A 25,392-nucleotide genomic window follows, 5' to 3' on the forward strand; every position below is an offset into this window, starting at 1 on the left:
TCCTGATTTCAAAATTTACTACAAAGGTACAGTCATCAAAACAGTGTGGTTCTGGCCTAAAGACAGAAATAGAGACTAATGGAATAGAAAAAAGATTCAGAAATAAGCCCTTATGTATATAGTCAATTGATGTTTTTGAACAAGGGTGCCAAGGATATTCAACGGGGAAAGGACAATCCCTTCAACAAGTGCTTTTGTTGAAACTGGAAATCCACATGCAAAGGAATGAAGGTAAGCCATGTGGTGTATGCATACACTGGATTAGTATTTAGCTTTAAAAAAGAAGGCGATTCTGCAATATGTGACACGCTTGAACCTTGAGGGCATTATGCTGGATGAAATAAGCCAGAGCAAAAAGGACAAGCACTGCATGATTCCACTTTTATGAGGTATCTAAAATAGTCACATTCATAGAGTCGAATTGGAATGATGGTTACCAGGGTCTGGGGAAGGGGGAAATAGGAAGTTATCAATCAACAAGAATAAAATTTCAGTTATGTAAAGATCTGCTCTACAACATTCTACCTGAGCCAACAGTAAAGTACACTTACAATTGGTCAAGAAGATAGAGCTCACATTATGCGTTCTTCGGATAAAAGTTTCTTTAAAAGGGTTGCACTTCACAAAACGGTCTCACTTGTATTGACAGTAAATGCTGACTAAGCATTTGTTCAGTACCTGGTATGTTCTAAGCACTGTGAATTTCATAACCTTCAAAATGTGCTCCCTTCAAGGAGCTCAGAAAAATGGAAGAGATGGTTGAATAAATCGATTATTCCAACAGAACATGGAAAGCACTGCTGTGGAGCATGTAACCCTGCCAGCCCATCAGGACACTCGAGAAGGCTTCCTGAGCAGATGGCATCTGAACTGTCTGGAAAGAGAAATAAAAGTGAGAGCAGTGAAGATCATTTCAGGTGTAGGGAAGAATTGCTTAACCCACAAAACCTGGGTTCTGGGAACCTATTCCATGTCAAACCTGGGAACCTATTCCATGTCAAAGAGGTTTTTCCATTATGGATTTTCTGATGTCAAACAAGATGAGATTTCCAGCTGAAGACCTTTTCACACTCTGCATTCACAGGGGTTTCCTCCACTGATGATGGCGAAGAAGAGGAGATCTCCTCACAAAGCCTTTACCACACGTGTTGCACTCGTAGGGTCCTTTTCCATTATGCATATGCTAATGGTCATTAAGAGCAGAACTCTACCTGAAATTTTTTTCCACATGGGTTACACAAATACGTTTTCTCACCACTATGAATTCTCTGATGTCCAGAAAAGGATGAACTCCAACCAAAAGCTTTTCCACATTTATTTTTTTTTTATTTTTTTTTTTTTTAACATCTTTATTGGGGTATAATTGCTTTACAATGGTGTGTTAGTTTCTGCTTTATAACAAAGTGAATCAGTCATACATAAACATATGTTCCCATATGTCTTCCCTGTTGCGTCTCCCTCCCTCCCACCCTCCCCATCCCACCCCTCCAGGCTGTCACAAAGCACCGAGCCAATATCCCTGTGCCATGCGGCTGCTTCCCACTAGCTATCTACCTTACTGCGTTTGTTAGTGTGTATATGCCCATGACTCTCTCTCGCCCTGTCACAGCTCACCCTTCCCCCTCCCCATAACCTCAAGTCCGTTCTCCAGGAGGTCTGCATCTTTATTCCTGCTTTACCCCTAGGTTCTTCATGACATTTTTTTTCTTAAATTCCATATATATGTGTTAGCATACGGTATTTGTCTTTTTCTTTCTGACTTACTTCACTCTGTATGACAGACTCTAGGTCTATCCACCTCATTACAAATAGCTCAATTTCGTTTCTTTTTATGGCTGAGTAATATTCCATTGTATATATGTGCCACATCTTCTTTATCCATTCATCCGATGACGGGCACTTAGGTTGTTTCCATCTCCGGGCTATTGTAAATAGAGCTGCAATGAACATTTTGGTACATGACTCTTTTTGAATTTTGGTTTTCTCAGGGTATATGCCCAGTAGTGGGATTGCTGGGTCATATGGTAGTTCTATTTGTAGTTTTTTAAGGAACCTCCATACTGTTCTCCATAGTGGCTGAACCAATTCACATTCCCACCAGCAGTGCAAGAGTGTTCCCTTTTCTCCACACCCTCTCCAGCATTTATTGTTTCTAGATTTTTTGATGATGGCCATTCTGACTGGTGTGAGATGATATCTCATTGTAGTTTTGATTTGCATTTCTCTAATGATTAGTGATGTTGAGCATTCTTTCATGTGTTTGTTGGCAGTCTGTATATCTTCTTTGGAGAAATGTCTATTTAGGTCTTCTGCCCATTTTTGGATTGGGTTGTTTGTTTTCTTGTTATTGAGCTGCATGAGCTGCTTGTAAATTTTGGAGATTAATCCTTTGTCGGTTGCTTCATTTGCAAATATTTTCTCCCATTCTGAGGGTTGTCTTTTGGTCTTGTTTACGGTTTCCTTTGCTGTGCAAAAGCTTTGAAGTTTCATTAGGTCCCATTTGTTTATTTTTGTTTTTATTTCCATTACTCTAGGAGGTGGGTCAGAAAGGATCTTGCTTTGATTTATGTCATAGAGTGTTCTGCCTATGTTTTCCTCTAAGAGTTTGATAGTTTCTGGCCTTACATTTAGGTCTTTAATCCATTTTGAGCTTATTTTTGTGTATGGTGTTAGGGAGTGATCTAATCTCATACTTTTACATGTATCTGTCCAGTTTTCCCAGCACCACTTATTGAAGAGGGTGTCCTTTCTCCATTGTACATTACTGCCACCTTTATCAAAGATAAGGTGTCCATATGTGCATGGGTTTATCTCTGGGCTTTCTATCCTGTTCCATTGATCTATCTTTCTGTTTTTGTGCCAGTACCATACTGTCTTGATGACTGTAGCTTTGTAGTATAGTCTGAAGTCAGGGAGCCTGATTCCTCCAGTTCCTTCTTTCGTTCTCAAGATTGCTTTGGCTATTCGGGGTCTTTTGTGTTTCCATACAAATTGTGAAAGTTTTTGTTCTAGTTCTGTGAAAAATGCCAGTGGTAGTTTGATAGGGATTGCATTGAATCTATAGATTGCTTTGGGTAGTAGAGTCATTTTCACAATGTTGATTCTTCCAATCCAAGAACATGGTATATCTCTCCATCTATTTATATCATCTTTAATTTCTTTCATCAGTGTCTTATAATTTTCTGCATACAGGTCTTTTGTCTCCTTAGGTAGGTTTATTCCTAGATATTTTATTCTTTTTGTTGCAATGGTAAATGGGAGTGTTTTCTTGATTTCACTTTCAGATTTTTCATCATTAGTATATAGGAATGCCAGAGATTTCTGTGCATTAATTTTGTATCCTGCCACTTTACCAAATTCATTGATTAGCTCTAGTAGTTTTCTGGTAGCATCTTTAGGGTTCTCTATGTATAGGATCATGTCATCTGCAAACAGTGACAGCTTTACTTCTTCTTTTCCAATTTGGATTCCTTTTATTTCCTTTTCTTCTCTGATTGCTGTGGCTAAAACTTCCAAAACAATGTTGAATAATAGTGGTGAGAGTGGGCAACCTTGTCTTGTTCCTGATCTTAGTGGAAATGCTTTCAGTTTTTCACCATTGAGGATGATGTTTGCTGTGGGCTTGTCATATATGGCCTTTATTATGTTGAGGAAAGTTCCCTCTATGCCTACTTTCTGCAGGGTTTTTATCATAAATGGGTGTTGAATTTTGTCAAAAGCTTTCTCTGCATCTATTGAGATGATCATATGGTTTTTCTCCTTCAATTTGTTAATATGGTTTATCACATTGATAGATTTGCGTATATTGAAGAATCCTTGCATTCCTGGAATAAACCCCACTTGATCATGGTGTATGATCCTTTTAATGTGCTGTTGGATTCTGTTTGCTAGTATTTTGTTGAGGATTTTTGCATCTATGTTCATCAGTGATATTGGCCTGTAGTTTTCTTTCTTTGTGACATCCTTGTCTGGTTTTGGTATCAAGGTGATGGTGGCCTCGTAGAAGGAGTTAGGGAGTGGTCCTCCCTCTGCTATATTTTGGAAGAGTTTGAGAAGGATAGGTGTTAGCTCTTCTCTAAATGTTTGATAGAACTCGCCTGTGAAGCCATCTGGTCCTGGGCTTTTCTTTGTTGGAAGATTTTTAATCACAGTTTCAATTTCAGTGCTTGTGATTGGTCTGTTCATATTTTCTATTTCTTCCTGATTCAGTCTTGGCAGGTTGTGCATTTCTAAGAATTTGTCCATTTCTTCCAGATTGTCCATTTTATTGGCATAGAGTTGCTTGTAGTAATCTCTCATGATCTCTTTTATCTCTGCAGTGTCAGTTGTTACCTCTCCTTTTTCATTTCTAATTCTATTGATTTGAGTCTTCTCCCTTTTTTTCTTGATGAGTCTGGCTAGTGGTTTATCTATTTTGTTTATCTTCTCAAAGAACCAGCTTTTAGTTTTATTGATCTTTGCTATTGTTTCCTTCATTTCTTTTTCATTTATTTCTGATCTGATTTTTATGATTTCTTTCCTTCTGCTAGCTTTGGGGTTTTTTTGTTCTTCTTTCTCTAATTGCTTGAGGTGCAAGGTTAGGTTGTTTATTCGAGATGTTTCCTGCTTCTTAAGGCGGGCTTGTATTGCTATAAACTTCCCCCTTAGAACTGCTTTTGCTGCATCCCACAGGTTTTGGGTCGTTGTGTCTCCATTGTCATTTGTTTTTAGGTATTTTTTGATTTCCTCTTTGATTTCTTCAGTGATCTCTTCATTATTAAGTAGTGTATTGTTTAGCCTCCATGTGTTTGTATTTTTTACAGATCTTTTCCGGTAATTGATATCTAGTCTCATGGCGTTGTGGTCAGAAAAGATACTTGATACAATTTCAATTTTCTTAAATTTCCCAAGGCTTGATTTGTGACCTAAGATATGATCTATCCTGGAGAATGTTCCATGAGCACTTGAGAAAAATGTGTATTCTGTTGTTTTTGGATGGAGTGTCCTATAAATATCAATTAAGTCCATCTTGTTTAATGTATCATTTAAAGCTTGTGTTTCCTTATTTATTTTCATTTTGGATGATCTGTCCATGGGTGAAAGTGGGGTGTTTAAGTCCCCTACTATGAATGTGTTACTGTCGATTTCCCCTTTTATGGCTGTTAGTATTTGCCTTATGTATTGAGGTGCTCCTATGTTGGGTGCATAAATATTTACAATTGTTATATCTTCTTCTTGGATCGATCCCTTGATCATTATGTAGTGTCCTTCTTTGTCTCTTTTAATAGTCCTTATTTTAAAGTCTATTTTGTCTGATATGAGAATTGCTACTCCAGCTTTCTTTTGGCTTCCATTTGCATGGAATATCTTTTTCCATCCCCTTACTTTCAGTCTGTATGTGTCTCTAGGTCTGAAGTGGGTCTCTTGTAGACAGCATATATAAGGGTCTTGTTTTTGTATCCATTCAGCTAATCTGTGTCTTTTGGTGGGAGCATTTAGTCCATTTACATTTAAGGTAATTATCGATATGTATGTTCCTATTCCCATTTTCTAAATTGTTTTGGGTTCGTTATTATAGGTCTTTTCCTTCTCTTGTGTTTCTTGCCTAGAGAAGATCCTTTAGCATTTGTTGTAAAGCTGGTTTGGTGGTGCTGAACTCTCTCAGCTTTTGCTTGTCTGTAAAGGTTTTAATTTCTCCATCAAATCTGAATGAGATCCTTGCTGGGTAGAGTAGTCTTGGCTGCATGTTTTTCTCCTTCATCACTTTCAGTATGTCCTGCCACTCCCTTCTGGCTTGTAGGGTTTCTGCTGAGAGATCAGCTGTTAACCTTATGGGGATTCCCTTATGTGTTATTTGTTGTTTTTCCCTTGCTGCTTTTAATATGCTTTCTTTGTATTTAATTTTTGACAGTTTGATTAATATGTGTCTTGGCGTATTTCTCCTTGTATTTATCTTGTATGGGACTCTCTGTGCTTCCTGGACTTGATTAACTATTTCCTTTCCCATATTAGGGAAGTTTTCAACTATAATCTCTTCAAATATTTTCTCAGTCCCTTTCTTTTTCTCTTCTTCTTCTGGAACCCCTATAATTCGAATGTTGGTGCGTTTAATGTTGTCCCAGAGGTCTCTGAGACTGTCCTCAGTTCTTTTCATTCTTTTTTCTTTATTCTGCTCTGCAGTAGTTATTTCCACTATTTTATCTTCCAGGTCACTTATCCGTTCTTCTGCCTCAGTTATTCTGCTATTGATCCCATCTAGAGTACTTTTAATTTCATTTATTGTGTTGTTCATCATTGCTTGTTTCATCTTTAGTTCTTCTAGGTCCTTGTTAACTGATTCTTGCATTTTGTCCAATCTATTGTCCATTCTATCTCCAAGATTTCGGATCAACCTTACTATCATTATTCTGAATTCTCTTTCAGGTAGACTGCCTATTTCCTCTTCATTTGTTAGATCTGGTGCATTTTTATCTTGCTCCTTTATCTGCTGTGTGTTTTTCTGTCTTCTCATTTTGCTTATCTTACTGTGTTTGGGGTCTCCTTTTTGCAGGCTGCAAGTTTGTGGTTCCTCCTGTTTTTGATGTCTGTCTCTAGTGGCTAAGGTTGGTTCAGTGGGTTGTGTAGGCTTCCTGGTGGAGGGGGCTAGTGCCTGTGTTGTGGTGGATGAGGCTGGATCTTGTCTCTCTAGTGGGCAGGTTCACGTCTGGTGGTGTGTTTGGGGGTGTCTGTGGCCTTATTATGATTTTAGGCAGCCTCTCTGCTAATGGGTGGGGTTGTGTTCCTGTTTTGCTAGTTGTTTGGCATAGGTTTTCCAGCACTGTGGCTTGCTGGTCGTTGAGTGAAGCTGGGTGCTGGTGTTAAGATGGAGGTCTCTGGGAGATTTTCGCCGTTTGATATTACGTGGAGCTGGGAGGTCTCTTGTTGATCAGTGTCCTGAAGTTGGCTGTCCTACCTCAGAGGCAGAGCCCTGCCTCCTGGCTGGAGCACCAAAAGCTTTTCATCCACAGGCTCAGGATAAAAGGGAGAAAAAGTAGAGGGAATTAGTAGAAGTATGAGGAAAGAAAGAAGGAAAGGAGGGTAGGAAGGAAGGAAGAAAGAAAGAAAGAAGCAAAGAAGGAAAGAAGGCAAGAAGGAAAGAAAGGAGGGAGGGAGGGAGGGAGGAAGGAAGGAAGGAGGGAAAGAAGGAAAAAAGACAGAAAGAAAGAAGATACAGTAAAAATAAAATACAGTATAATAAAGTTATTGAATTAAAAACTTCTTATTTAGAAAAAAAAAAAAAAAGGGACGGAAAGAACCTAGGACAAATGTTGGAAGCAAAGCTATACAGACAAAATCTTACACAGAAGCATACACATACACCCTCACTAAAAGAGGTAAATGGGGAAAAATCCTAAATCTTGCTGTCAGAGACCACCTCCTCAATTTGGGATGATTCGTTGTCTAAAGGAGGGAAGGTAGGACGGAAAGAAAGAAAGAAAGAACGAAGGTAAAGTATAATAAGGTTATTAAAATTAATTATTAAGAAAAAAAATTTAAAAAAAAAAAACATGGACGGATAGAACCCTAGGACAAATGGTGGAAGCAAGACTATACAGACAAGATCTCACACAGAAGCATACACATACACATTCACAAAAAGAGGAAAGGGGAAAAAATCATAGATCTTGCTCCTAAAGTCCACTTCCTTAATTGGGGATGATTGGTTGTCTATTCAGGTATTCCACAGATGCAGGGTACATCAAGTTGATTGTGGAGCTTTAATCCGCTGCTTCTGAGGCTGCTGGGAGGGATTTCCCTTTCTCTTCTTTGTTCTCACAGCTCCCAGGGCTAAGCTTTGGATTTGGCCCTGCCACTGCGTGTAGATCGCTGGAGGGCGTCTGTTTTTTGCTCAGACAGGATGGGGTTAAAAGAGCCGCTGATTGGGGGCTCTGGCGCACTCAGGCCGGCGGGGACGGAGGGGCACAGAGTGCGGGGCGGGCCTGCGGTGGCAAAGGCCGGCGTGACTTTGCACCAGCCTGAGGCGCGCTGTGCGCTCTCCCGGGGAAGTTGTCCCTGGATTCCGGGAACCCGGCAGTGGCGGGCTGCACAGGCTCCGCGGAAGAGGGGTGTGGAGAGTGACCTGTGCTCGCACACAGGCCCCTTGGTGGCGGCAGCAGCAGCCTTAACGTCTCCCGCCCGCCTCTGGGGTCCGCGCTTTTAGCCGCGGCTTGCGCTCGTCTCTGGAGTCCGCGCCCTCAGCCGCGGCTCGCGCCCATCTCTGGATTCCGCGCTTTCAGCCGCGGCTCGCGCCCGTCTCTGGATTCTGCGCTTTCAGCCGCGGCTCGCGCCCGTCTCTGGATTCCGCGCTTTCAGCCGCGGCTCGCGCCCGTCTCTGGATTCCGCGCTTTCAGCCGCGGCTCGCGCCCGTCTCTGGATTCCGCGCTTTCAGCCGCGGCTCGCGCCCGTCTCTGGGGTTCGCGCTTTTAGCCGCGGCTCGCGTCCGTCTCTGGAGTTCCTTTAAGCAGCGTTCTTAAACCCCTCTCCTCACGCCCCAGGAAACAAAGAGGGAAGGAAAAGTCTCCTGCCTCTTCTGCTGGTGCAGGCTTTTCCCCGGACTCCCTCCCGGCTAGCTGTGGTGCACTAACCCCTTCAGGCTATGTTCAAGCCGCCAACCCCAGTCCTCTCCCTGCGCTCCGGCCTCAGCTCTCAGCCCCGCCCGCCCCGGCGGGTGAGCAGACAAGCTTCTCGGGCTGGTGAGTGCCGGTCGGCACCGATCCTCTGTGCGGGAATCTCCCCGCTTTGCCCTCCGCACCCGTTGCTGTGCACTCCGCAGCTTCGAAGCTCCCCCCTCCGCCTCCCGCAGTCTCCGCCCGCGAAGGGGCTTCCTAGAGTGTGGAAACTTTTCCTCCTTCACAGCTCCCTCCCACTGGTGCAGGTGCCGTCCCTATTCTTTTGTCTCTGTTTTTTCTTTTGCCCTACCCAGGTACGTGGGGAGTTTCTTGCCTTTTGGGAGGTCTGAGGTCTTCTGCCAGCCTTCAGTAGGTGTTCTGTAGGAGTTGTTCCACGTGTAGATGTATTTCTGGTGTATCTGTGGGGAGGAAGGTGATCTCCGCGTCTTACTCTTCCGCCATCTTCCGCCTTCTCCTCCACATTTATTACAGTCAGGTGTTATTTCTCCACTTTTCTGATGCTGAATAAGATGCGAGCTCCTAATAAATACTTTTCCACCTCCATTGCACTTATAAGGCTTTCCCCGACTACAGATTTTCTGATGCCCAATAAGAGATGCCTTCTGACTGAAAGCTTTCCCACAGTCATTACATTTATGAGGTGTTTCCCTAGTATGAATGCTCTGATGCCTAGTAAGATGTGAACGTCTGCTGAAAGTTTGACCACATTCATTGCATTCTTAAGGTTTCTGTATATTCAGACCTCTTATGCGTCTTAGATACTCTGAATTGGGCTCAAACTTGGATGATGTGAACCATAATCTGGGACTTGATCACACATAGGATCTTCCTCTGATAATACCAGTTTGCCCTCACATCAGAGCTCCTTTGTGGGGCTTAGTGCATAGGCAATCACTACAATCTCTACAAGGGATGTGTCTTTGTCTTTCCCATGCTGAGTTTCCCAGGGATGTCTCTGAACTGCCTTCATCAAGGCTGGGTGCTGAAAAAGGGCTTGTGGGATTCCTTTCAGCAAAATCCAGTTTGCTTTAATCTGTTCAAGTACTTTGTGGTTAAAAAGAGATTCTATAGTGTCCATTGGAGGGTTGTCAACTGAAATGATAAAAATAAAATTCAAAATATCAACTGTTTCGTATACTGAGAACAGATCAACAGCTGGTCTGAAATCATGGGAAAGGGTTTGCCTAATTTAAAGAAATGCCCATTTGCCATCATGTTAAAGGACCAGATAAGCAAGCTAAAATACAGGATTCTGCCCCTGCCACCACCCTACACACACACACACACACACACACACACACACACACACACACGCAAATTGTATGTTACTTTAAAATTTCCCATATACTATCGTACGTTGTAAAGTGTGCAGGGAAGAAAGATTCCATTTCCTAAATCAGGAAACAGAGACTAAAAGAGGATAAATGTCATATACTCACAATGACTAGCAGTGACAATTCTTGGAGTAGATTCCATATCTGATAACTGTTATTTTTTTTCACAACAGACCAAATTTGCATTCAAATTTGAAAACGAAAATTTCCTCCTATACCTATAAAACTTGGAAAATTGCAATAGAAATGTGAAACTTGTGAGGGAATTTTAAAGAGAGAGAGAGGGGCAATAAAGCAAGAGTATTTGCTTTTTGCAATGTAGCAAGCATAAGGAAGCAAAGCTGGATCCTACCCAGTCTTGCGAGTGCATTCAAGTCTGTTAGAGAAGATGGAGTTGGGACTGTGGATAAAGGAAGTGATGGAGCCTGGGCAGAGTGTCCTGTACAGTTTAGACAATAGAATTATCCTGGGTAGACTTATAGCCTTACAGTCTTGGTTTAGAAGGAAGGTTTAGACCAAAATCTCACTGCGCACCATGTGTTCCCTCTTAGATATCCCAAACTGTTAATTTAAGGTAGCCCAAAACATTTTCCATCTTGTGCATCTAAGTTACTGAGTCTCCAGAGTTAGACTGAGCTAGGAGGAAGGAGGAAATCATAATTAGCATTATGAGCATGTACCAGTCTGGGTCACACCAGAAAACAGATGACACCCAAATTGAGTAATTTGAGGAGAGTTTAATAGAGGAACTCATGACAAAGGTGGGCCAGGGGTATAGGGAAAACAAAAAGGACAATCACATCCCCTGGCTAGTAACTGAAGGATCATTTGGTAATTCTGCTCCTGAAAGGATGGGGCAAAAGAGCTTTACTATATCTCCCAAGATCAAGAGGGCTGTGTGTAGAGGACTGTATGTACAGAAGCTGAGAGCTTCATGTGAGGGATGTAGCCAGCCAGTGATGGGCCTGCAGAGAGGTGTAAATATCACACCACTCTCCGACCCTTTGATCTCCTGCCAGGGTTGCCCACTGAAAGAGCTCCATCACAAGCCAAAGGGCAAAGCCCCCTCCTGGGGCACAGAGCAGGGTGAAAAAGTATGGGGAATGGATCTGGAGCGGCAAATGAAAGACATACAGCAGAGGATGTTTAGGTCGTTTGGATACATTTACCTAGTTTTGTCTGGGTAGGGATTGAACTATATGACCCAGTGATTCAAGCTTTTTAACCACCTCCAAAAGTGGTCAATAATCTGCTTCTGTGAAACTCTGATAACATTTGAAACAAGAGTCTCAGAGCAAGGCTTAAATACAAACAGTTAAGTTAAGGAGAAAGGAAGTAGGAAGGGGAAAAAACATTCCATTTATTACAGTGAAACAATACAAAATATTCAGACATCAATTTAACAAGAAAAGCAGAACGAGAGGAAGAAAACTGTAAAATCTGATTGAAAGACAGAAGACAAAATCTGAGGTATTAAAAAGATAAACCATGTTCTTTGATGAGAAGATTTAATTAATATCACAAAGAATCAAGTCTCCCAAAATTAAAATATAACATTCAATAGTAACTAGAATACACGGGATTTATTATGTGGGAATTTTATAAAATAATCAAAAGTTTATTTGTAAAAGTAAATGACCAAGAATAAGCAGGGACACTATGAACAAGAAGAATAGTGAGAGGACTTGCCTTAGTGGATATCATTATATTATAATGCTAATATAAATATATATATATATATATATATATAATTTAAAATAAAGTTGGTACTTGAATTCGTGGTATAACTAGTAATAAAACTGAATTGCCATCTTATAGCATGTACCATACAGTACATCACAGAATCCAGATGAGCTAAAGTATTAAATACAGAAAATGAACAAAATAAATGTTGCAAGAAGAACTAGGAAGCTATATGCACAATATAGGAGCCAGAGAAATCTACACTGGAAACTCTGAAGGTAAAAATAAATAAATAAATAAAACTGACACATGCAATTTTAAACTTTTGAATGACAGTCAACATCATTAATATAAAAACAAATCAGGAAATATAATTTAATAAAGATCACAAAGGTTGAATATCCAAACTATATAGAAAGTACTCTTACAGTTTGACTAGAAAAAAGGCAAGAAACCTAAATTTTTTTAAATTGGGAAAAGAATAAGAATCAGGAATTCACAGAGTCACAAATCTAAATGACCAATAAATCAATAAATTTGGGGGGGGGAGCTAAAATTCTGTAGTAGTCAGATAAATGCAAATTAAAGAAATGATGAGATTACTAGTTTATATACATGAGATTGGCAAGCACTACGAATTATAATTTCAATTATTGGCAAGGATGTGAGGAAACATTTATTCATTTACATTAGTGGTAAAACCATGAAGCATTAAGACTTTTGGGACTTAAGAAGGCAAAGTGTGTGAAATTATGTATTAAAACAACACACACACACACACACACACACACACACACCTTGAATCAGTAATCTAACACCTGGGTATCTATTCCATAGAAATAGAAGCATAAATATACAAAGTCATATGTGCAAATATATTATTTAGTACTGGAAACGAAATTAAAGCTAATCAAAACAAGAAGGGCTGAATAAAGTATCGTTTGTCTACACCACAAATATTATATAACCATTAAGAAATGAGTTAGAACTATACAAGTTGACATGGAGACATTCGCACAAGGTTATCATTACATGTAACATATAAGATCCAGAAAAGTGTGATTAATATGATACCATTTTGTTAGCAATGACAGAAAACTGTGTATATGTTTATATACACATGCATGTGTATATCCATCTGTAAAGGACTATAAGAATTTTGAAAAACATGAAACAATACATGGTAGATTGTTAAAATGGGTTATTGAGGCAGCTGTTTTTAGAGAGGAAGGAGGTGAGAAATTCAAGCAAAAAGGTAAGGGAATAATAGAAGACTGAACTAAAACGGGGGGCATGTATATATAATGAAATTTATGTTGTTATACGTGTTTAAATTATAAATAATTAAAAAAATTAGAACAGATGATGATAGGATGATTTCAAAATGAAGTGTTCAGCAACCTTGAAAATTAAAAGTATGATAAATGCCCAGTAGTGGAATTGCTGATCATATGGTAGTTCTATTTTTAAATATTTGAGGAACCTCCATACTGTTTTCCATACTGGCTGCACCAATTTACATTCCCACCAACAGTGCACAGGGGTTCCCTTTTCTCTACATCCTTACCAACACTTGTTATTTCTCCTCTTTTTAATAATAGCCATTCTAACAGGTGTGAGATGATATCTCACTGGGGTTTTGATTTCCGTTTCCCTGATGATTAGTGATGTTGAGCATCTTTTCATGTGCCTGTTGGCCATCTGTATGTCTCCTTTGGAAAAATGATTGAGGTCCTCTGCCCATTTTTTAATAAGATTGTTTATTTGCTATTGAGTCATATGAATCCTTTATATTTTTTGAATATTGATCCTTTATCAGATGTATGATTTGCAAATATTTTCTCCCATTCAGTAGGTTGCCTTTTCATTTTGTTGATGTTTTCTTTTGCTGTGCAAATCTTTAAAGTTTAACATAGTCCCACTTGTTTTATTTTGCTTTTATTGTCTTTGCTTATGGTGTCAGATCCAAAAAATCATCACCAAGACCAATGTCAAGGATCTTACCATGGTGTTTCCCTCTAGGAGTTTTATGTTTCCAGGTCTGACATTCAAGTATTTAATCCCTTTTTGAGTTAAATTTTGGGTATGGTGTAAGGTAGTGTTCTACTTTCATTCTTTTGCATGTGTCTGTCCAGTTTTTCTGACACCATTTCTTGAAGAGACTATCCTTTCCCCACTATATATTCTTCCCTCATTTGTCATAAATTAATTGGTCAATATATTCGTGGGTTTACATCTGGGCTCTCTATTCTGTTCCACATCAATGTGTCTGCTTTTATGCCAGTACCACACTATTTTGATTACTATAGTTTTGTAATATAGCTTGAAATCAGGGTGTGTGATACCTCCAGCTTTGTTCTCCTTTCTCAAGATTGCTTTGACTAGTTGGGGTGTTTATCTGAAGAAAACGAAAATGCTAATTTGAAAATATATATGCACCCCCGATGTTCACTGAAGCATTATTTACAATAGCCAAAATATGGAAACAACATGAGTGTCTGTTGGTGGATGAATGAAAAAAGAAGATGTGAGATATATATTGGAATACTACTCAGCCATAAAAAAGAATGGAATCTTGCCATGCGTGGCAACATGGATGGACCTTGAGGGCATTTGCTAAGTGCAACAAGTCAAACAGAGAAAGGCACATACATATGGTTTCACTTATCTGTGGAAACTAAGAAAACAAAACAAGCATAAAAACAAATCAAAACAAAACAGAACCAAACCCACAGATACAGACAACAGATTGGTTGTTGCCAGAGGGGAGGGGCGTCAGGGTGGACAAAATGGGTAAAGGGGGTCAAAAGGTACAAACTTCCAGTTATAAAATAAATAAGTCTTGGGGATATAATGTACACCATGGTGACTTTAGTTAATAATACTGTATTCCGTATTTGAAAGTTGCTAAGAGAATAAATCTTAAAAGTTCGCATCACAAGAAAAAACATTTTTGCAACTATGTATGGTGACAGAAGGTAACAAGATTTATTGTGGTGAATGAGAGCTCCTGTTGCTCCACATCCCTACCAGAATTTGTGTTTTTATTTTTTATTATTTTTTTTTAATTTTAGCTACTGTAATAGATGTGTAGGGGTACCATAGGTAGAGATGTAGAGCAACAGGAGCTCTCATTCGTTGCTGGAGGGAGTGTAAAATGGTACAGCCACTTTGGAAGACATTTTGACAGTTCCCTACCAAGTGAAACACAGTTTTACCGTATGATCTAGAAATCACACTTTTATACTTTTAGGTAAAAACCCTGCATACAACTGTGCAGCTTTATTTATAGTTGCCCAAACTGGTAAGCAATCAAGACGCCTTTCAATAGGTGAAGGGATAAACAAACAGGGGTACATCCATACCATGAATCATTAGTCAGTGATAAAAAGAAATGAGCTATCAAGCCATGAAAAGACATGAAGGGACCATTAATGCATTTTGGTATGTGAAAGAAGCTAGCCTAAAAAGGCTACAACTGCATGATTTCAACTATATGATATTCTGAAAAGGCAAAACTATCAGTGGATAACAGCTTTTCAGCACAGTGGTGGTGGTGGTTGAGGGATGCATAGGTAAAGCGCAGGAGTTTTTAGGATAATGGGACTATTCTGTTTGATACCGTCATGATGGATGGATGACTTTATGCATTTTCAAGCCCATCAAACTGTACAACACAAAGATCAAACATCAATGCAAACTGTGGACTTTAGTTAATAGTAATGTGTTAATAGTGGTGTATTACTTGTAATGAATGTATCACATTAAGGCAAGATGTTAATAATAAGGGAAACTGGGGGAGGCGCTATGAGAACTCTCTGTGCTATCTGCTCAGTATTTCTGTCGATCTGAAAGAATTCGAAAAAATAACATCTTAATAACATGTTTTTTTAAAAAAATAACATGTTTATTTTAAAAAGTACTGAGTTGTCTGTCACGCTGACGTGACACTCACTTCCATCCCAGAGTAGGCTTGCATCTCATGCCCCACAGGGAAGTAAGTCCAAACACAAAAGGGCTTTGAATAAGATAGAAAATGGAGGATGATTGGAAAATTGCAACTAATAAGTTCCCAGAAATTCCTCCCGTTTGGCAGCAACTTTGAAGTATCAGCCCCCAAATTCCTACTTAGCCTGGCATATGACCTGGCCTGGAGGAGCTTTCCCAGCCATAGAACTAGTTAACTTTTCAGATATCCTCCCGGCCCAGACACCTCACACCCCCATGCCTCACTGTCTTGTCACAGGCCACAGCTCACGCTGTTGCTGTGACGTGGAATGCCCTTCCTCACCCATCTCCACTTGCTGAAACCCTAACCTCCTAAGACCAAGATAAAATACCATATTCCCTAAGGCTTCAAATTATTTATTGACACAGCACCTGCCATATTCCTCTGCACTTCCTTGACATTCCAAGCCTTGTTGATAGCATTTGACACATCAGTTGGTGTTCCACACATAACCTATGTTTCTCTCTCTCTCCTTCCATTCATTCATCCATCCTCCTTTTATCCCCAGGGAGGAAACAGAAACCTCAGTAGATGAAATGGATACCGGTCAGAAAATATCTGAAAACTTGGATGTTCCATGTAGGATTCTCACCGCATGCAGTTGAGAAAGACATTAAAATGAGAAATATAGAAAGCAAGAAGTTTTAAGGTGGTTCAGAAGAATACAAGAGAAAAAATGGAGATGAAATATTCATGATACAAGCAGTATTTCCAGAACTGAAGAAATACTTCAGCCTTTATATAAAAGGAGCTCACCAGGTAGGCACCAGGCTTCATAAAAAAGGATCCACACCAGAGAAAAGTGAACCCTCTTGCACTGTTGGTGGGAATGTAAATTGATACAGCCACTATGGAGAAACAGTATGGAGGTTCCTTAAAAAACTACAAATAGAGCTACCATATGACCCAGCAATCCCACTACTGTGCATATACCCTGAGAAAATCATAATTCAAAAAGAGTCATGTACCACAATGTTAATTGCAATTCTATTTTCAATAGCCAGGACATGGAAGCAACCTAAGTGTCCATCAGCAGATGAATGGATAAAGAAGATGTGGCACATATATGCAATGGAATGTTACTCAGCCATAAAAAGAAACGAAATTATTTGTAGTGAGGTGGATGGACCTAGAGTCTGTCATACAGAGTGAAGTAAGTCAGAAAGAGAAAAACAAATACCGTATGCATATATATGGAATCTTAAAAAAATGGTTTTTAGGAAGCTATGGGCCAGACAGGAATAAAGATGCAGATGTAGAGAATGGACTTGAGTACCTGGGGAGGGGGAAGGTTAAGCTGGGACAAAGTGAGAGAGTGGCATGGACTTACATATACTGCCAAATGTCAAATAGATAGCTGGTGGGAAGCAGCCGCATAGCACAGGGAGATCAGCTCGTTGCTTTTTGACCATCTAGAGGGGTGGGATAGGGATGGTGGGAGGGAGACGCATGAGGGAAAAGATATGGGAACATATGTATATGTATAACTGATTCACTTTGTTATACAGCAGAAACTAACACGCCATTGTAAAGCAATTATACTCCAATAAAGATGTTTAACAAAACAAAACAATACAAAACAAAAGGATCCACACCAAAACATACCTTAATGAATGTAGTATTTATAACTTCTTCACTCCCTTGGCCAAGTGCTTTGTTCTTATTCATCCTGAATTTCCCTTAAATATGGAACTCATGCCATCTCTCCTTATTCTTACAGGCAGAATAGCTTAGGTTTAGAAATGGGAAGTCCTGATCTAGGAGAAGGAAAATACGTGGTTGGTTAGGTTGGGAACCAAGTACTGCCAGAGATCAGTCCCGGCAAATGGGTGAGCAGAAACAACATGGGAAGAAGAGGAAATATTCAAAGAGAAAGACCAAAGGAAAGACAAAGATACCATGTGAGAATGTTTAGGTGCCTACTGTATCCCCAGGCAAGGAGCTTATTATAATAATAGTGGAACTACAAAAAAGTAAGCAAGAATAATCGAGGCTTATAAGTGCTATAATAAGAGCCAGAGGCAAGATACAGAGTGACAAAAAGGAGAACAAAGTGGTTCTCGAGCACTAGCCCTTGTATTGGCTGCATTTAGGAACCATGTGGAGCTTCTAAATACAGTTTTCTGGGCCCATCAGTAGAAATTCTTTTTCATAGTCCAGAGTGGGGACTGGGAATCTTTATTTTGGGATGTTTGCAGTAAATATGGGGCACAGCCAATTTGGGATCCAGTAGCAGTCATGAAGTAAGTAATCTGGGGGCAACAGTGGGTAGGGAAGTACTGGTTGTAAAAAGGCTTCAGAGAGAAGAGGACCCTCCAGTTGTTTACTGAAAGATGAGCAGATGTTTGCACACAGGATAAAGTGGAGAGAAGAATGTGACCGAAGGCTTGGAGACCATGACAGGTGGAAGTCCTTACAGGGCTTTGAAAGTTAAGCTAAAGACAGTGGACTTTGCCTGGTTAAAAAAAATGTGATCGTTGAAGGGCTGTAAGTGGAAGATTAATATGGAGAGATTTGCACTTTGGAAAAAGAAAACATGGGTAGCAGTATAAAGGACAGAATGGACAGGCCCAGACTAGAGAGAGGGAGATCAGTCAGGACAGTGGTAAACAAAAATCATAACCACGAAACAGTTCAGGAAAGAGAAAATTGAATGTTGAATATGTTAGAGAGTTAAATAGAACTATACCTTTTTAACATCAGAAAATCCTGTTTCTACAATTGTGATTAAGCAATTAAAATATCAATTCGTGGGCTTCCCTGGTGGCGCAGTGGTTGAGAGTCCGCCTGCCGATGCAGGGGACACGGGTTCGTGCCCCAGTCCAGGAGGATCCCACATGCCACGGAGCGACCGGGCCTGTGAGCCATGGCCGCTGAGCCTGTGCATCTGGAGCCTGTGCGTCTGGAGTCTGTGCTCCGCAACGGGAGAAGCCACAACAGTGAGAGGCCCGCGTACCGCAAAAATAAAAATAAAAATAAAAATAAATTCCCTGTTATTAATGGGTTTCATTTGGTCAGGGGAGGGGCACTTCTGTATCAATCTGATGAATGAACATAAAATTTTTTTCCATTAAGAAAGATCTTAGTTTATTTCTTTAAAGAATATTTTGTAGATTTCAGTGTACACTCTTATACTTCTTTTGTCAGCTTTATTCCTAAGTAGCTTATTATTTTGATGCTATTATAAATGAGGTTGTTTTCTTCATTTCATTTTCAACTGTTCATTGCTAGTGTACAGAAAAACAATTTTTTTGCATATTGATATTGTATGCTGCCATGATGCTGAACACATTTTAATTAACTCTGATATGTTTTATTGGATTGCTTATTATGCTTTTCATATATATCATATCATGTGCAAATATACTTTTACTTTTTCCTTTCCAACGTGTACACTTTCATTTATTTTACTTATTCCTTATTTTTTTTAACATCTTCATTGGAGTATAATTGCTTTACAATGGTGTCTTAGTAGTTTCTGCTTTATAACAAAATAAATCAGTTATACATATACATATGTTCCCATATTTCTTCCCTTTTGAGTCTCCCTCCCACCCACCCTCCCTATCCCACCCCGTCAAGTGGTCACAAAGCACCAAGCTGATCTCCCTGTGCTATGCGGCTGCTTCCCACTAGCTATCTACCTTACGTTTGGTAGTGTATATATGTCCATGCCACTCTCTCACTTTGTCCCAGATTACCCTTTCCACTCCCCATATCCTCAAGTCCATTCTCTAGTAGGTCAGTGTCTTTACTCCCATCTTGCCCCTAGGTACTTCATGACCTTTTTTTTTTTTCAGATTCCATATATATGTGTTAGCATACAGTATTTGTTTTTCTCATTCTGACTTACTTCACTCTGTGTAACAGAATCTAGGCCCATCCACCTCACTACAAATAACTGAATTTCATTTCTTTTTACGGCTGAGAAATATTCCATTGTATATATGTGCCACATCTTCTTTATCCATTCATCTGTTGATGGACACTTAGGTTGATTCCATCTCCTGGCTATTGTAAATAGAGCGGCAATGAACATTTTGGTACATGACTCTTTTTGGATTATGGTTTTCTTAGGGTGTGTGCCTAGTGGTGGGATTGCTGGGTTGTATGGTAGTTCTATTTTTAGTTTTTTAAGGAACCTCCATATTGTTCTCCATAGTGGCTGAACCAATTCACATTCCCACCAACAGTGCAAGAGTGTTCCCTTTTCTCCACACCCTCTCCAGCATTTATTGTTTCTAGATATTTTGATGATGGCCATTCTGACTGGTGTGAGATGATATCTCATTGTAGTTTTTATTTGCATTTCTCTAATAATTAATGATGTTGAGCATTCTTTCATGTGTTTGTTGGCAGTCTGTATATCTTCTTTGGAGAAATGTCTATTTAGGTCTTCTGACCAGTTTTGGATTGGGTTCTTTGTTTTTTTGTTATTGAGCTACACAAGCTGCTTGTAAATTTTGGAGATTAATCCTTTGTCAGTTGCTTCATTTGCAAATATTTTCTCCCATTCTGAGGGTTGTCTTTTCATCTTGTTTATGGTTTCCTTTGCTGTGCAAAAGCTTTGAAGTTTCATTAGGTCCCATTTGTTTATTTTTCTTTTTATTTCCATTTCTCTAGGAGGTGGGTCAAAAAGGATTTTGCTGTGATTTATGTCATAGAGTGTTCTTCCTATGTTTTCTCTAAGTATTTTATAGTATCTGGCCTTACATATAGGTCTTTAATCCATTTTGAGTTTATTTTGTGTATGGTATTAGGGAGTGTTCTAATTTTATACTTATGCATGTAGCTGTCCAGTTTTCCCAGCACCACTTATTGAAGAGGCTGTCTTTTCTCCACTGCATATTCTTGCCTCCCTTATCAAAGATAAGGTGACCATATGTGCGTGGGTTTATCTCTGGGCTTTCTATCCTGTTCCATGGATCTATCTTTCTGTTTTTGTGCCAGTACCATACTGTCTTGATTACTCTAGCTTTGCAGTATAGTCTGAAGTCTGGCAGCCTGATTCCTCCAGCTCCATTTTTTCTTTCTCAAGAATCCTTTTGCTATTCACGGTGTTTTGTGTTTCCATACCAATTGTGAAATTTTTTATTCTAGTTCTGTGAAAAATGCCAGTGGTAATGTGATAGGCATTGCATTGAATCTGTAGATTGTTTTGGGTAATAGAGTCATTTTCACAATGTTGATTCTTCCAATCCAAGAACATGGTATATCTCTCCATCTATTTGTATCATCTTTAATTTCTTTCATCAGTGTTTTATAATTTTCTGCATACAGGTCTTTTGTCTCCTTAGATAGGGTTATTCCTAGCTATTTTATTCTTTTTGTTGCAATGGTAAATGGGAGTGTTGTTTTATTTCACTTCCAGATTTTTCATCATTAGTGTACAGGAATGCAGGAGATTTCTGTGCATTAATTTTTTTATCCTGCTACTTTATAAAATTCATTGATTAGCTCTAGTAGTTTTCTGGTAGCATCTTTAGGATTCTCTATCTATAATATCATGTCATCTGCAAAACAGTGACAGCTCTACTTCTTCCTTTCCAGTTTGGATTCCTGTCTTCTTCTTCTCTGATTGCTGTGGCTACAACTTTGAAAACTATGTTGAATAACAGTGGTGAGAGAGGGCAACCTTGTCATGTTCCTGATCTTAGTGGAAATGGTTTCTGTTTTTCACCATTGAGGATGATGTAGGCTGTGGGTTTGTTATATATGGCTTTTATTATGTTGAGGAAAGTTCCCTCTATGTCTACTTTCTGGAAGGTTTTTATCACAAATGGGTGTTGAATTTTATCAAAAGCTTTCTCTGAATCTACTGAGATGATCATACGGTTTTTCTCCTTCAGATTGTTAATATGGTGTATCACATTGATTGATTTGCGTATATTGAAGAATCCTTGCATTCGTGGGATAAACCCCACTTGATCATGGTGTATGATCCTTTTAATGTGCTGTTGGATTCTGTTTGCTGGTATTTTGTTAAGGATTTTTGCATCTATGTTCATCAGTGATATTGGCCTGTAGTTTTCTTTCTCTGTGACATCTTGGTCTGGTTTTGGTATCAGGGTTATGGTGGTGCCACAGAATGAGTTTGGGAGTGTTCCTCCCTCTGCTGTATTTTGGAAGTGTTTGAGAAGGATAGGTGTTAGCTCTTCTCTAATTGTTTGATAGAATTCTCCTGTGAAGCCATCTGATCCTGGGCTTTTGTTGTTGGAAGATTTTTAATCACAGTTTCAATTTAAGTGCTTGTGATTTCTCTGTTCATATTTTCTATTTCTTCCTGATTCAGTCTTGGCAGGTTGTGCATTTCTAAGAATTTATCCATTTCTTCCAGGTTGTCCATTTTATTGGCATAGAATTGCTTTCTAGTAATCTCTCATGATCCTTTGTATATTCTGCAGTGTGAGTTGTTACTTCTCCTTTTTCATTTCTAATTCTATTGATTTGAGTCTTCTCCCTCTTTTTCTTGATGAGTCTGGCTAATGGTTTATCAATTTTGTTTATCTTCTCAAAGAACCAGCTTTTAGACTTTTTGATCTTTGTTATCATTTCCTTCATTTCTTTTTCATTTATTTCTAATCTGATCTTTATGATTTCTTCTGCTTACTTTGGGGTTTTTCTGTTCTTTCTCTAATTGCTTTCAGTGTAAGATTTGGTCGTTTATTTGATATGTTTCTTGTTTTTTAAAGTAGGATTGTATTGCTATAAACTTCCCTCTTAGAACTGCTTTTGCTGTATCTCATAGGTTTTGGGTCATCGTGTTTTCATTGTTTTTTATTTCTAGGCATTTTAAAATTTCCTCTTTTATTCTTCAGTGATCACTTTGTTATTAAGTAGTGTATTGTTTAGCCTCCATGTGTTTGTATTTTTTCAGATTTTTTCCTGTAATTGATATCTAGTCTCATAGCGTTGTGGTTGGAAAAGATACTTGATATGATTTCAATTCTCTTAAATTTACCAAGGCTTGATTTGTGACCCAAGATATGGTTTTTCCTGGAGAATGTTCCATGAGCACTTGAGAAGAAAGTGCATTCTGTTGGTTTCGGATGGAATGTCCTATAAATATCAATTTAGTCCTTCTTGTTTAATGTATCATTTAAAACTTGTGTTTCCTTTCTTGTTTTCATTTTGGATGATCTGTCCATTGGTGAAAGTGGGGTGTTAAAGTCCCCTACTATGATTGTGTTACTTTCTATTTCCCCTTTTATGGCTGTTAGCAGTTGCCTTTTTTATTAAGGTGCTCCTATATTGGGTGCATAAATATTTACAATTCTTATATCTTCTTCTTGGATTGATCCCTTGATCATTCTGTAGTGTCCTTCTTTGTCTCTTGTAATACTCTTTATCTTAAAGAACATTTTGTCTGATATAAGAATTGCTAATCCAGCTTTCTTTTGATTTCCATTTGCATGGAATATCTTTTTCCATCCCCTTACTTTCAGTCTGTATGTGTCCCTAAGTCTGAAGTGGATATCTTGTATACAGCATATATACAGGTCTTGTCTTTGTGTCCATTCAGCCAGTCTATGTCTTTTGGTTAGATCATTTAATCCATTTACATTTAAGGTAATCATCGATATGTATGTTCCTATTCCCATTTTCTTAATTGTTTTGGGTTTGTTATTGTAGGTCTTTTCCTTCTCTTGTGTTTCCTGCCTAGAGAAGTTCCTGTAGCATTTGTTGTAAAGCTGGTTTTGTGGTGCTGAATTCTCTTACCTTTTGCTTGTCTGTAAAGGTTTTAATATCTCCATCAAATCTGAATGAGATCCTTGCTGGGGAGAGAAATTTTGGTTGTAGGTTTTCTCCTTCATCACTTTAAATATGTCCTGCCTCTCCCTTCTGGCTTGCAGAGATTATGCAGAAATATATGTTTTTTTACTTATGGGGATTCCCCTGTGTGTTATTTGTTCTTTTTTCCTTGATGTTTTTAATATTTGTTCTTTGTATTTAATTTTTGATAGTTTGATTAATATGTCTGTTGGCAATTTTCTCCTTGGATTCATCCTGTATGGGATTCTCTGTGCTTCCTGGACTTAACTTTTCCTTCCCCATATTAGGGAAGTTTTCAACTATAATCTCTTCAAATATTTTCTCAGTCCCTTTATTTTTCTCTTCTTCTGGGACCCCCTATAATTCGAATGTTGGTCCGTTTAATGTTGTCCCAGTGGTCTCTGAGACTGTCTTCATTTCTTTTCATTCCTTTTTCTTTATTCTGCTCTGCAGTAGTTATTTCCACTATTTCATCTTCCAGGTCACTTATCCATTCTTCTGCCTCAGTTATTCTGCTATTGATCCCTTCTAGAGAATTTTTAATTTCATTTATTGTGTTGTTCATACATATTTGTTTGCTCTTTAGTTTTCTAGGTCCTTGTTAAACTTTTCTTGTATTTTCTCTATTCTATTTCCAAGATTTTGGATCATCTTTACTATCATTATTCTGAATTCTTTTTCAGGTAGACTGCCTGTTTTCTCTTCATTTGTTAGGTCTGCTGGGTTTTTGCCTTGCTCCTTCATCTGCTGTGTGTTTTTATGTCTTCTCATTTCGCTTTTCTTACTGTGTTTTGGATCTCCTTTTCACAGGCTGCAGGTTTGTGGATCCCATTGTTTTTGGTGTCTGTTCTAAGTGGCTAAGGTTGGTTCAGTGGGTTGTGTAGGCTTCCTGGTGGAGGGGACTATTGCCTGTGTTCTGGTGGAAGAGGCTGGATCTTGTCTTTCTGGTGGGCAGGTCCATGTATGGTGGTGTGTTCTGCAGTGTCTGTGTCCTTATTGTGATTTTAGTCAGCCTCTGTGTTAATGGGTGGGTTTGTGTTCCTGTTTTGTTAGTTGTTTGGCATATGGTGTGCAGCATTGTAGCTTGCTGGTCGTGGAATGAAGCTGGGTCTTGGTGTTGAGATGGAGATCTCTGGGAGATTTTCACCATTTCATATTATGCAGAGCTGGAAAGTCTTTTGTGGACCAGTGTCCTGAACATGGCTTTCTCACCTCAGTGGCACAGCCTGGACGCGTGGCTGGAGTACCAAGAGCCTTTCATCCACATGGCTTAGAATAAAAGGGAGAAAATAAATAAAGAATGAAACAAAGTAAGAAAGAAAGAAGGAAGGAAGGAAAGAAAGAAAGAAAGAAGGAAGGAAAGAAAAAGAAAGAAAAAATAAAATAAAAAGTTATCAAAGTAAAAAATAATTATTGAGAAAAAATTTTTTAAAAGGAAAAAAAAAAAGAAAAGAAAAAAAATCTGGACAGACAGAACCTTAAGACAAATGGTAAAAGCAAAACTATACGGACAAAATCACAGACAGAAGCATACACATACACACTTACAAAATGGGAAAAAGGGAAAAAATATGTATATATCTTTGCTCCCAAAGTCCACCTCCTGAATTTGGGATGATTCCTTGTCTATTCAGGTACTCCACAGATGCAGGGTACATCAAGTTGATTGTGGAGATTTAATCCTCTGCTCCTGAGGCTGCTGGGAGAAATTTCCCTTTCTCTTCTTTTTTTGCACAGCTCCCAGGGTTCAACTTTGTATTTGGACCCACCTCTGCCTGTAGGTCAGACAGGATGGGGTTAAAGGAGCAGCTGATTTGGTGGCCCTGGCTCACTCAGGCCGGTTGGGAGGGAAGGGTACGGTGTGCGTGGTGAGCCTGCGGTGGCAGAGGCCAGCATGACATTGCACCAGCCTGAGGCATGTCGGGCGTTTTCCCAGGGATGTTGT

Source organism: Grampus griseus (genome assembly GCF_964374135.1).
Source record: "Grampus griseus genome assembly, chromosome: X".
NCBI lineage: Eukaryota > Metazoa > Chordata > Mammalia > Artiodactyla > Delphinidae > Grampus > Grampus griseus.